General features: G+C 34.9%; 1 protein-coding gene across 1 annotated transcript in view; it reads left to right on the plus strand.

Moving 5' to 3' along the window:
- Positions 1-14164, plus strand: part of LOC142342960 (uncharacterized) — a 114012-nt gene that overhangs the window by 59528 nt on the left and 40320 nt on the right. The window lies entirely within an intron of this gene.

A 14164-nucleotide genomic window follows, 5' to 3' on the forward strand; every position in this document is an offset into this window, starting at 1 on the left:
GAGAAGAAGTGCTGAAATTCTCTCCACGCAAATTTTATTTGACCCATTATAAGTTATTGAAACTTGGATTGTTAAATGCCTCTATTAAATTAAAACTACCTACCTTAAACTAAAACTCCTTTGAATTGGAGGATGAAAACAAATTAATTGCGGGAGTCATTAGATCTAAAACGCCGAATTTTAGGGGCAATAAAGAAGAAATTAACTCAAAATTAAATTACCAGATAAATATGTTTGAATGTTTTGCGGATAACAATTTTATTGGACTCTAAATGAACATAAATTTAGTTTTTATTTTATTTCCAATTAGACAACAAAAACGGCTGAGGTTGAAAACCATCATCAAATAGCTTTGATTTTGACCAATAAAAATTTTCCTTTGACAAAACCACTTACCAAGAGGTAGAAAATAAAAAAACGAGTCGACAATGTTTATCGTGTATAGTTCATTGATCCATGATTATTTTTTGTTCTATTGTGCTATGCGTTTTTTAATGTTATCAGATATCAAAATCAAATATTTTCCCCTATTTCATTTTCATTGAATAATCTGCTAAACTTTTCTTGTTTTCTAATGACTTCAAAATATTTCATTGTTGGGAAACGTCTTCATAATATTGCTTGAGTTTCTGATAGGGACAATAATGTTTGATTTTTTAGATTTTAGAATACTTCCATTGACTTAGTTCCCATATGTTGAAAGAGCGTTGGCATATGCTCGAAAGAACATAGGAACCATTTTTCTGGAAAGAAAAGTCAAAATCGATACTTCATATTCTAACAATTACTTGATTCGGATAACGAAAACAGATATAGTTTGCGTGTGTATACATGAGAGAAGAGTTCAGTCCAAACCAATAATCAGATAGAATCAGCAGATGCCACGTTCAAACTAATTGCAGGTTATTTGAGAAAAAAATAGTACCTTCAACATTGTCATAAGGCCGGCAACTGGAACGTACAGACTCTTAACTGATTATAACGAGATAACCATCATGTCTACCTACAATGTCTACAAAAATATTGCTTTCTGTGCAGCAAACCTAAAATACTACAGGAAAAAGTTTTATTTCACGGTTTGATTTATTTCTTTTTTTTCTACTTCGAATCATTGTTCTGTATTAAGATGCCAGCAGATAAATGCGCACTCGTTCAATAGAAAAAAAAACAATAATTTCGTTTTTATTATTCTTTGTTCTCAAAAAAAAATTATCGGTCAAACTTTATTGCTCTTTTTTGTTTTCTCCCTTTTTCAGAGCCCCGCCACAAATGCTTGCACATTCAAAATTTGTGGATTGGCAGACTTCTTTTTTACCTGAAAATACCTCTAAATCTAGAATGCCAATATTTTACCCCACTTTTGTTAAATGTTTGCCTTTGAAGGCCCTCTATAGTCTAATTTTTGACGACTACATTAATGCCGACTACCATATTTATTAGTTAACAAAGGTGGCTTAAAGTTCTGAAAATTAACATACATGGGAAAAATAACGTGCTCAAATATCAATTGATCTAATAAATTCAGGATGATAAGGGAACTAAAAGAGCTAGGGAGTAGATTGAAGACACTTGATTGTAAAAGTTTGTTTTTACGCTGTGTCCTGACAAAACTTTTCCACCAATTCCTCAAAGGAATCAATTCCAAGAAAAATCAGATGTCAAAAGAACAGTCGTGCTACAAATCACATTTTTCCGCCATATTCCACACAGTAAAGCCCATTTTACTTTTTTATTAAAGTACCGTTTGTAGAATTAAACAGGAAAAGAGGAGCACCCGTTCCACTTTCGAAGGTAGTGGTAGTGGTTGATAATGCCTCTTCAGTCAAATTTTTCCGAGTGATCGAATTTCATTCCAGGTTCGACACAATTTTGCGTAACTACAACAATAAGAGCGTCAAAATTAACTTCAACAAAATGTTCTTGGTTTTTTCCTCTTTGTGACATATGGATTACAAGATGACAAGTTGCACCAACGAAATATTTGTTATTGTATATCTTCCAATTGAACAAAGTTTTCGCTGTTCAGATGTTGAAGTTGTTTTCTTCTTTAGATTTTCGCAGTCTTAGCCAGTTTTATGTAGCATTTTTTGTCTTCTCGGAGATAGTTCAACTCAAGAAGACATTTTTTTAAAAAATTGAATCTCAGGCCATAGACTTAAAAGTTGGTTTTACAGCCTTCAGTGCGGCCAGAATGGAATCAACTTACAATCTAAGATTTGGATCGTTTAATTTAAAAAACTCAACCTTTCGGAGAATTTGAAGTTTATCTGTTTTTGAATTCTGTTCACTTCAATTTTTGGGACAATTAAAAGGCAAGTTGGAGTACTCGAATAACGTTGAAGTATTAGAAAAATTAAAAACCGATTAGTTTGAGGTTGTGCAACTTTTAAATTGAGTAAGTTTCTTGTTTAGTGTATAGTAAGAAAACATGATATTTTAGAAACTTCCTTTCAAAATATTAATCAAATTTCCGACAATTTCGATGCCAGACCCAACTGCGTTTTTTACATCTGTCGCTGTTCCGTACGAGTACTTGGCACTCCTCAAAGAGGCATCTTTTCCAAAAATATCATCATTATTATCCTCTCTTTCAAGTCTTTCTGGTCCATTTCTTTCTCCTCTTTGACAAACTGTATCTCGCAATTGTGTTCTCGTATCGCTCTCTGAAATTAAGAAGACTAGATATCATAACTAAAGGTAATGATAAAGTTGACATCTGAAAAGTGTTTTGTTAGAACTCGGGCTGATTTGCTGCATTTTTTTTGGTTTTTGCATTTTTGCTTTAGGTACCCCCCCCGTCCCCCAAGCACACACAACCACACACACACACACACACACACACACACACACACACACACACACACACACACACACACACACACACACACACACGCACACACACACACACACACACACACACACGCACACACACACACAAACACACCACAAATACACACACATAAACACGCAACCACACACACACACACACACACACACACACACACACACACACACACACACACACACACACACACACAAACACACCAGAAATACACACACAAACACACAACCACAAACACACACACACACGCGCGCATACGCGCACATACAAACGCACGCATACACGCACACAAACAGTTTATTGAGTTCATATTTCGGAGGGGGAGGGGGAGGAGGAAATGGAGATGGGGGTTGAAATGAGTGAAAATATAGAAATAGCGGGATTGCAATAAGTTTTTTTGGTTTATACTCATTTAAAGTACAGTTCTAACTAACAATTATAGGAGATGAAATGAATTGGCATACAATTAAACAGAGTACGTTAGCTGATGTTAAAAATCTTTTTGAGCTTTTGTATCATGAATCAAGTCCCGCATAATTAAGGGAATTGCTCTAAAACCGAAATAGTTCACTACTGCTATTTCCGCCTATTTGAGTGGCTTTTTGGGTTCAATATGACTTCCGGTTAGCCAATGTGAACCAATTGCATATTTCAGCAAGCCAATAAATAAAATGGACAAATTATTTGAGCCTTGAGCGAATCGTTATTCTAGAATTTTCTCCGTCCGTTAATTTTACTTTAATATTTGGGATATTTCCGTTTGTGCCCCCAGTACGTTATACACTCCCCAGATACAGAATCTCTTGTCAGTTTCTTGTTTGTGTTTCATTATCTATGCTGCTGTAATTTTTTGTTTGGTTGCTGTCCATGGGGGTTTTTGAAGAATGTTCCTACTTCAGTTTTGATTCAGTTTTGTTAATTGTTTCCAGAAGTTTCTCCCGTCTGACAGGAATTTTCAGTAGCAAAAATTTTATCTTTCTTGTCTAAGCTTGTCCTATATAACTGTTGTCCAGATTACATTATCCATTTTCCACTATAACTAATAAGTTGCCAATCTATTTATTAATATAACGTCGACAGAGAGACACTGATCACCATGTTTAAGCGTCTATCTAAACATGTTTTAACGGCTTTCAAACATGTTTTTCTGAGAAAGCGATTGACAACAGTCGAGTTTGAACCTGGGCCTTGAGTTGAAGAGCGGGGCAATGAATTGAGCTATGGAGCAGGTGAGGCGCGTAGTTTGTGGGTGTTTTTGTCCGTTAACGTTGCACCCGTATCTCCAATTTCCTTTTTTCACATTTTTCCGTGCTACATGTCTTTCCTCCCTTCACTGCCTCTCTGTCTATATATTATAAACGTGATTCCAATACCTATAACAATATGTTTAAGCTTCCAATCATCATATGGTATAAGGCCTCTTAATAATGCAGCATAGCCTTTTGCTTGCTTTTAGAAAAAGGTCATGGACCGAAGAATTGCCATTGCTAAAATAGTCACCAACCGAAAAGCTGCCATTGCAAACAGTCAATGACCGATAAGCTACCTATGCCATAAATGTCAATGACTGAGTAGCTGCGGATGCAAAATGAGGTCATCGACCGAAAAACTGCCAATGACCGAAAAACTGCCTGGGCCAAAACGGTCAACAACCGAAAAACAGTTGATGCGAGAATATATCAAAGATCAAAAATCCGCCACTAAAAACCGAGTCGATTACTGAAAATTTTATTACACAAATACAGTCCTTGCATGAGATATGTTGATTCATGACAGATATCATTGGAATAAAGCAAGAAATTGAAGATAGAATGTTGTCCAATTTAAAGATTTATTAGATAGATAGCACTGCGGCAGGGACAAACTTTCGCGTTCAGTTTTTAAATTCTCCTCAACATAGTGTGTTGCAATTGTATTAGTCGGAATCTCTAACTCAAAAACTTTGGTTGACTGATTTGATCTTTTCAACGATATTTTTTCTTTGTTTTTCTGTTTTGCTTGACCTAAGTCTCATAAAAATTTTAAACAGCTGAAGTTTAATTAACTGGATCATCGTTTTGATAAATCTTTGACTGCCCTTCGTTTTGATAAATCAAATGACAAGTTAGGCTGCAAATATTTAATTTTTTTTCTGTTTTTCGTTTTGCTCTGGAAAGTAGATCTTTTCTGTCTTTCTTTTCTGTTTGTCTCTTTCTTTCCTGCTTCTCTTATTTTTCTCTTTCTTTTCTTTCTGTTTTTCTGGCTTTTCACTCATTTTCTTAAATTTCTGTTTCTCTATTCTGTCATTCTGTTCTGTCTTTCCTCTCTTTCTTTTTTGTTTTTCTCGCTATTTCTTTATGTTTTTTCGGTTCCTCTTTTCTGCCTTTCTTTTTTTTCGCTTTTTTTTCTGTCTTTTGTTACTGTCTTTCGTTTTTGTCACATCTTTCTCTTTATTTTTTCTACTTTCGCTATTTGTTTCCTGTCTTTTTTGTCTCTTTTTTGTTGTCTTCTCTTTTAATCTGTCTTCTCTATCGTTTCTCTTCCTTTACTGTTTTTAGCGCTCTCGAACTAATTTAATAGCTAGTATTGTAGAAGTGTTGATACTGTGTAATTTTTTTAAGAATTTTCTCCGACTTCTCTCGTGATTTTTTACCTTTTCGTTCTGGAATTTATAGTGATCTCTATTGTTTTCACTCCGAAGTAATGCTTGTTGCTGAAATAAAAACGATTGCGGCATAGCAACAAGAAGAGACTGATAGCCGAGAGGGCAGTGCTTCTGGTTAGGGAACGGGAGTCCCTTGTTTCGATCGCTGGGTTATTAAATTGTCTTTGCACCCATAAAGAGAAAAATTTTTTTTCTCTTCTCCACTTCTTCTTTCTTTCTATTTTCTTTTTCTTCTCGATTCTTTCTCTTTCTGCCTTTCTTTTCCTTCTTTTTTTTCTGTTTTTTCTCAGTCTCTCTTTCATCATCTTTTCCTGTGTTTCTTCTCTTTCATCTATTTTGTTCTCTCTTTATTTTCTCGTTTCTTTCTCTTTCCTTTTGTTTCCATTTCTCTGTTGCTTTTCTCTTTCTTCTCTGGCTTTCTTTCCTCTCCAGCTTTTCTCTTTTTCTCTTTTTCTTTTTTTTCTGTCTGCAGTTTCTGTATTTCTTTTCTCTTTCTTTTACGTATATTTCCTGTGTTTCCTCTTTCTTTTCTCGTTTCTTCTCTTTTTCTATTATCCCCTTTTTTTGCGCGCTCTCTCTCTCTCTCACTCCCTTTTTCTATCGCTCTCTCTCTATCTCTCTCTCTCTCTCTCTCTCTCTCTCTCTCTCTCTCTCTTTCTCTCCCCTCTCTCGCTTTTCTTCCTTTTTCTTCGTTGTTTTTTTCTTTCTGTCTTTCTTTTTCTTGATTTGTTTTCTCTTTCGTTGGTTTTTTTTTCGTATTTTTTTCTTTTGTTTTTTTTTTCTTTTTTCTGCCAATCTTTTACTCTTTCTTTTTTTTCTACCTTTTTTTTATTTTCTTTTTTTTCCTGTCTTTTATTAGTCTCTTTCGTTTCTGTCATTCCTTTCTCTTTCTTTTCTCTACTTTCTTTATTTGTTTCCTACGTGATTCCAATACCTATCACAATATGTGTAAGCTGCCAATCATCATATGCTATAAGGCCTCTTAAAAATGCAGCATAACATTTTCCTTGCTTTTTGAAAAACGTCAATGACCGAAGACTTGCCATTGCTAAAATAGTCACCGACCGAAAAGCTGCCATTGCAAACAGTCAATGACCGATAAGCTACCTATGCCATAAATGTCAATGACTGAGTAGCTGCGGATGCAAAATGAGGTCATCGACCGAAAAACTGCCAATGACCGAAAAACTGCCTGGGCCAAAACGGTCAACAACCGAAAAACAGTTGATGCGAGAATATATCAAAGATCAAAAATCCGCCAATAAAAACCGAGTCGATTACTGAAAAATTTATTACACAAATACAGTCCTTGCATGAGATATGTTGATTCATGACAGATATCATTGGAATAAAGCAAGAAATTGAAGATAGAATGTTGTCCAATTTAAAGATTTATTAGATAGATAGCACTGCGGCAGGGACAAACTTTCGCGTTCAGTTTTTAAATTCTCCTCAATATAGTGTGTCGAAATTCTATTAGTCGGAATCTCTAATTCAAAAAGTTTGCGTGACTGATTTTTTCTTTTCAACGATATTTTATCTTTGTTTTTCTGTTTTGCTTGACCTAAGTCTCATAAAAATTTTAAACAGCTGAAGTTTATAAACTGGATCATCGTTTTGATAAATCTTTGACTGCCCTTCGTTTTGATAAATCAAATGACAAGTTAGGCTGCAAATATTTAATTTTTTTTCTGTTTTTCGTTTTGCTCTTGAAAGTAGATCTTTTCTGTCTTTCTTTTCTGTTTGTCTCTTTCTTTCCTGCTTCTCTTATTTTTCTCTTTCTTTTCTTTCTGTTTTTCTGGCTTTTCACTCATTTTCTCAAATTTCTGTCTCTCTATTCTGTCATTCTGTTCTGTCTTTCCTCTCTTTTTTTTGTTTATCTCCCTATTTCTTTATGTTTTTTCGGTTCCTCTTTTCTGCCTTTCTTTTTTTTCGCTTTTTTTCTGTCTTTTTTTACTGTCTTCCGTTTTTGTCATTTCTTGCTCTTTATTTTTTCTACTTTCTCTATTTGTTTCCTGTCTTTTTTGTCTCTTTTATGTTGTCTTCTCTTTTAATCTGTCTTCTCTATCGTTTCTCTTCCTTTACTGTTTTTTAGCGCTCTCGAACTAATTTAATAGCTAGTATTGTAGAAGTTTTGATACTGTGTAATTTTTTTTAAGAATTTTCTCTGGCTTCTCTCGTGATTTTTCACCTTTTCGTTCTGGAATTTTGAGTGATCTCTATTGTTTTCACTCCGAAGTAATGCTTGTTGCTGAAATAAAAACGATTGCGGCATAGCAACAAGAAGAGACTGATAGCCGAGAGGGCAGTACTTCTGGTTAGGGAACGGGAGTCCCTTGTTTCGAACCCTGGGTTATTAAATTGTCTTTGCACCCATAAAGAAAAAATTTTTTTTCTCTTCTCCACTTCTTCTTTCCTTCTATTTTCTTTTTCTTCTCGATTCTTTCTCTTTCTGCCTTTCTTTTCCTTCTTTTTTTCTGTTTTTTCTCAATCTCTCTTTCATCATCTTTTCCTGTGTTTTTTCTCTTTCATCTATTTTGTTCTCTCTTTATTTTCTCGTTTCTTTCTCTTTCCTTTTGTTTCCATTTCTCTGTTGCTTTTCTCTTTCTTCTCTGGCTTTCGTTCCTCTCCAGCTTTTCTCTCTTTCTCTTTTTCTTTTTATTCTGTCTGCAGTTTCTGTATTTCTTTTCTATTTCTTTTACGTATATTTCCTGTGTTTCCTCTTTCTTTTCTCGTTTCTTCTCTTTTTCTATTATCTCCTTTTTTTGCGCGCTCTCTCTCTCTCACTCAATTTTCTATCGCTCTCTCTATCTCTCTCTCTCTCTCTTTCTCTCCCCTCTCTCGCTTTTCTTCCTTTTTCTTCGTTGTTTTTTTTTCTTTCTGTCTTTCTTTTTCTTGATTTGTTTTCTCTTTCGTTGGTTTTTTTTCGTATTTTTTTCTTTTGTTTTTTTTTCTTTTTTCTGCCAATCTTTTACTCTTTCTTTTTTCACTTCTGGCTTTCTTTTTTCTTTTCTATTCTTTTTCATTCCCTTCTTTTGTTTTTCTCTGGTTTTTCTCTTTCTGTTCTCTTTTGCTTTTCTCTTTCTTTTCTATATTTAGTGCCATTTTATTTGTTTTTCTGATCTGTCTTTCTTTTCTCTTTTTGTCGTTTCGCACCGTTCTTTCTGTTCCTCCTCTTTCTTTTTTGTTTCTTCCGAAGTTCGCTTTTTTAATCTCGTCCTTCTCTGTCTTTTGTTTCTGTCTTTCTTTTCCTTCTTTCTTTTCTCTTTCTTTTATCTCCTTGTTTTATATCTTTTTTTTCTGTTCTTCTTTCCTGCCTTTTTTTCATTTCCATTTTTAATTTTTTTTCATGTCCATATTTTTTCTGGTTCTTCTTTTTTCCTTTTCTACTATCTTTGCTAGTTTTCTTTTCTGTTCCTCTTTTTCCTTTATTGTTTCTTCTTACATTCTTCCTTTTTCTTCCTTCTTAAATTCTCTTCTTAACTCTTATTGTTTTTTCGCTTTTCTTTCTGTCTTTGTTTTTTAATTGTTTCACTATTTGTTTTTTCTCTTTCATTGGTTTTTCTCAATAAATTCTGTGTCTTTTGTCTCTTGCATTTCTGTCTTTCTTTTGTTATTTTATTTTTCTTTTCCTTCTTTCTATTTTCTCCTTCCTCTCTCTCTCTCTCTCTCTGTCTCTCTCTCTCTCTCTCTCTCTCTCTCTCTCTCTCTCTCTCTTCTTTTCCGTTTTTTATCTCTGTTTTATCTTTTTTCTTATTTCTGTTTTTCTTACTTTCTCGCTTGTTTTTGTTTCTTTTGCTTCTCTTTCTTTTCTATTTTTTTCTTCGTTTTTCGATTCTGCCTTTTTTGCTTTTTGTCTCGCTTTTGTTGTTTTCTTTCTTCCTTTCGTTTGTATTCCATTCTCTTCATTTCTTTTTTGCTTTCGTGTCTCGCGCTCTCTCTCTTTTTTCGTTTTGCTTTTCTCTTTTCTTTCTTTGTTTCCTCTTTTTTTTTCTCGTTTCTCAATTTCTTTTTTTTCATGGGTCTCTTTTTGTCTTTTCTATTTTTCCGTTTCTCTGTTTTTTCTCTTTTTTTTCTCTCTCTGTTTTTTCCTGTCACTTCTTTTTTGCTTTTCTTTTCTTTTCTGTTATCCTGATCTCTTTCTTTTGACTCTATATTGTGTGTCTTTTTTGTCTTTTCTCTTTTTATTTTCTTTCTTTTCTGTTCTTCTTCTGATTTTTTTTTATCTTTCTTGTTTTGTTTTCGTTTTTCGTTCGCTTTTTTCCTTTTTCTTCTTCTTTTTTCTTTTCTGACTGGTTTTCACTTCTTTTGTGTCGTGTTTTTTCCTCTTCTATGTTTCTTTTCTCACTTCGTTTTTTGTCGTTCTCTTCATGCTTTATTTTCTAAATATTTTCTCTCCTTCTTTCATGTCTTGTTTTTTCTATCTCTCTTCTGTGTTTTTTTTCTCACTTTCTTTTATTCTTTTTTTTTCATTCTGTCTTTTGTGTTCTTTTTTCTGTCATTCTGTTCTCGCTTTCTTTTATCTTTTCTTCTTTTAATTCTTTTTTTTCTGATTTTTTTTTCGCATGTTTAAGCTCATCATCTCTACGCTCTTTAACGCTGTTCTCACGCTCTTTAAACGTGCAGACGAACTTATTACATGTGGTACGGTAAGCCACCATGTAGAAGGTCATTATCTGTACAGGTCTTAGTGCTCCTTTAATATGCAAGATAGCAAAGCCAAAAAAGCGTTGAACAAAAAAATTGCTGGTACATGGGGTAATATACAAAACCAAACACATCGGTAACGTATGGTAATACATATGGGTATTGAACGAGGGGCATGGGTATTAATCGGATTTTTTAAAGTTTCTTTTTAAAAACATTTTCTTGTGATGCTTTTGCGGTTGCGCTAGTTAAATCGAATTGAGAGAAAACCTAAGTGGTTTCAACGATTGGTCTCAAAAATTCCTTTATCAATACTATTAGCCAATTGAGAAAACAATTGGCAGACTATTTTCTAACTGGATCACAGTTCTTTGGCAAATACATTATTTTAAAAAATTTTCCATTTGAGTGTTTGATATTTGTAACAGAAGTTCAAGATGAAGAATTTAGTTCATGCGTGCTTTATTGAGCCCATTGTTCATCACAGCGTTATCTTTCACACCCAGAAATTTTGCGGGTAAACTAATTAGGTCTTTATTTTTACAAGTTTCAAATGCAAATATGCGTCCTAACATTAGGGCTAATGAAACAAACACTTAGACTCAAATACCTTGTTCTAACAAAGATAAGACCGAATTGGCACACAAATGACCAGCAATACCAAAATTGGTGTTTCGCAAGGTAAATAACAGATGATAAGAGGCACACAAAATCCTGGCGCGATTTGGAGCAAGGCAAATAAGACCAAGATTATTTGAGTTGGAAAACCTCGAGGTCATTCACATTTAAAACTTAGTCCGTTGAAACTCCAAACAAAGGCAATTAATTTTTTGCCAGTAGTTTTTTCAGTTATACACTGAACTTAATTAATTGCTATTATTGGCCTTAGTGCATATTACCTTTATTCGACAGGCTTCAATAAATTATAAGTCACTCGCGTTATGGACAACAAAATTGTAAAAGCGCGACTTGGAAAGGCTCCAACGGAGCTACCTCCAGTGGTTGGGAAAACACCATGCGCAGAACACATTCGGGTCTCCAAGACAAAGACAAGGAAACAAACAAAAAGCAGCAGATCCAACAAGTTAAAAATGACCCTAGGAGCGAAACAAAGCGAGCAACAACAGCAACAGAGCCAGCAGCAACAGCAGCAAAGCGAGCAACAACAGCAGAAAAGCGGTTAACAACAGCAGCAGAGCAAGCAACAGCAGCAGCAGATCGAGCAACAACAGTCTCAAAGCGAACAACAACAGCACTAACCAACTTACGATACCGACCTGTCAGAATATGGAAGAGCTGAGCAACAAGCGCTAATAGAAATAAAAAGTGTTCAAGGTGAGCGTCCTTATGCTGAGTCAAAGCTAATATAATTTATATAATTGTCATGTGTGTGCTAGTCCGGTATAATAATTTATGTCATCGAAATTGAACAACTTACCTCTGATTTTTTGGCTTAACGCGAGCAATTTTTTACCACTCATGCCGGCCTTTAAGTAAATTCTTCCTTTATTTGGGTCCGTTTTGTTTTCAGTGAAACAATCCCAGTGGGCTTGCTCGAGCTCATCGGTCTCACAAAACATGTAAATATTAGTTCTGAAGGTTTGGGCTGGCTTTCTCAAATCTGCTGTTGTAACGAAATTAAAATCATCTGGGCCATTAATAAGAGGGGCAGCATCCATCAGTTTTAATAAGTGGCGGTCCGGGGCTTCCTATCGTAAAGAACGAATTATTTCTTCAATTTCTCCGCCGTGAGTAGGGCTTCCGGTCAAAATTGTGCTAAGTGCAGCGCACACGCAATTATAATTGGGATCAATAGTGACCACGGTCTTAGGAATAAAAGATGTAGGATTTAACGAAGAGGCGTCCTTGAAGCAATTGTTTTCCAGTAACGGCCTTTCGTTCATAGCTAGGCCAAATTCGTTACAAATTCTATCAAGTGTAAGGCGAGAAGCATGCGCCAAAGGGCCGTTAAAACGCCGATGAACGATTTGATCACTGCAATAATCACAGTTACGTACTACTTCCCGAACGATGGGCTGGGCTCCCTGGATATCGTAAGAGTGAGTTATCACAGCATGAAATATCTATCTGCCACTCTCTGGTACGGCTTGAGGGTTCCTAATTGCTTCAAAACTAAGCGTCCTTAAATTCACCAACCACCCCCCCCCCGCAAGTCTTGAAAACCTTACTTCCTAAAGTCCGATCACCATGAAACTTAAACTGATCTCTCCTTGGACAATTTCAAACCAACGGGTTTTTTCCGGTACCCGAAACCGTTCTTTTGGCCTTTAAATTAAACAAAAAAAACATGAAAGACCAATTTCGTATACTTCTTTGAAAGGAACGACAATTCAGAGTCAAAAAATTGTACCAAGACCTCGTTCAGAGTGAAGAGTTGAGATAAATTTGCTTTCAATCCCAAAATATTAGCGCTTAAACTATTTTACAAGATAATAAGGAACAGAAATAGCTAAGTTTCCTTTTTGATTTTTTTCATGACTCGAAGGATAAGGTTAAAGTTTTCAAAACTAAACATTAAAGATTTAAAACTAAACATTACTCCAGCCTAAATAGGAAACAAAGGTATGATAGGTTAAATCGGATGCGTATCCGTTACTGGGAGAGAGTAAAATCAAGCGTGCGAAAATTTGCACAGATTTTGCTCAGAATGGAACATGAATTGTGCCATATTCCGAAATTATCAAACCTAGTTAACATGCAGCTCCGGTCATCGCCAACAAACATTCACATAAGATAAGTTGCATCTTGTGGCTGAATTTCTGCGCCCATTATCACACATAGACGTTAGGCCAAGATGTTAGGCCAAGAAAAACGCTCAGAGAGAGGGAATCTGAAAAGTAGTGGTTCGTCAAAAAAGTTAGTTGTAGCTTAAGAGACGATGTTGACATGTGAGTTCAACTTTACCAGGAAAAAAGAGATTAATCGACTTTTCTGATTAGTGTAAATTACTCTGACTTAGTGGAATCGGGATTCATCGACTGTTGTAATTTGTGTATAATTATTAGTATTGAATAACAGGTGAATACTTGATTGTGTTCATTAATTCTCTAATTTGTAATTACTTGTTCTGGGTTAATCCTTAGCTTCAATTCTTCCATGCAAAGAACCGATATATACTTGGTTGTTTTAATAGCTATATATCATAGAAGTATTACTCTCATAACTTGGAAAAGAAATCAATTATTTCGCGCATCAAATATCTTTTATATACAGCTTTTAGAGAGCACCGGGGACAACAGTCTATACTTAATTGTCAGGCGGACTCACTTTTCTTCGAACCTTTCAAACATGATAGAGTTTTGGGCGCCAGCCATTCCCCATCTAGAAGCCTTCTAGCGATAAAAATACAAAATTCTACACAAGCGCTAATATTTCTGGCGAAAAATTGTTTGATGAAGTTTGTTGTCTATTTAGTAGAGTAAATTACTTGAGAAATCTGATAAATTTACTGAACATATTCAGCGTTGTCCAGGATTAAATGACAGATATTTCACAAGGAGAAGTTGCGACTGAAGGCGATAAAACGGGACGACGAATCGATACAATTGTCCACAGACCACCCAGAAATCCTCAAATTTTTAAAAGTCCGTGTTTTGAGGTGCAACTTATTAATTCAATTGTCCAGTGTGCATTTTTTAACAGTCGAGAGAGCAACTTTTACGGGAACAGAACAGAACACTCCCTACAAGTACACGGAGATTTTGCCGGATTTCACTGCTTTTGTGTATACTAAATACGCTACTTGTTATTTACAGACCAGGTCTATACGGAAAAATATTGTTATAGTCAAAAATAAACAGGCTGCAATAAATTTTCATTACCAAAAGATGAAAATTACGTTTAAGTCAGTAAGAGAGTTTTGACTTTATTTCTATAGAGTTTTACTTCAACATTTTCTAAATGTCAATAGTTCATTTTTAGCTTTTTTGTGCCGATGAGAGGCATGAGAGTCTCAATAAAATCATGGTTTCTGTTTGCTGAGGATTATATTTACAATTTCTAATTTTAAC

Source organism: Convolutriloba macropyga, chromosome 7, assembly GCF_964194025.1.
Source record: "Convolutriloba macropyga chromosome 7, txConMacr16.3, whole genome shotgun sequence".
In the NCBI taxonomy this organism is placed as follows: domain Eukaryota; kingdom Metazoa; phylum Xenacoelomorpha; order Acoela; family Convolutidae; genus Convolutriloba; species Convolutriloba macropyga.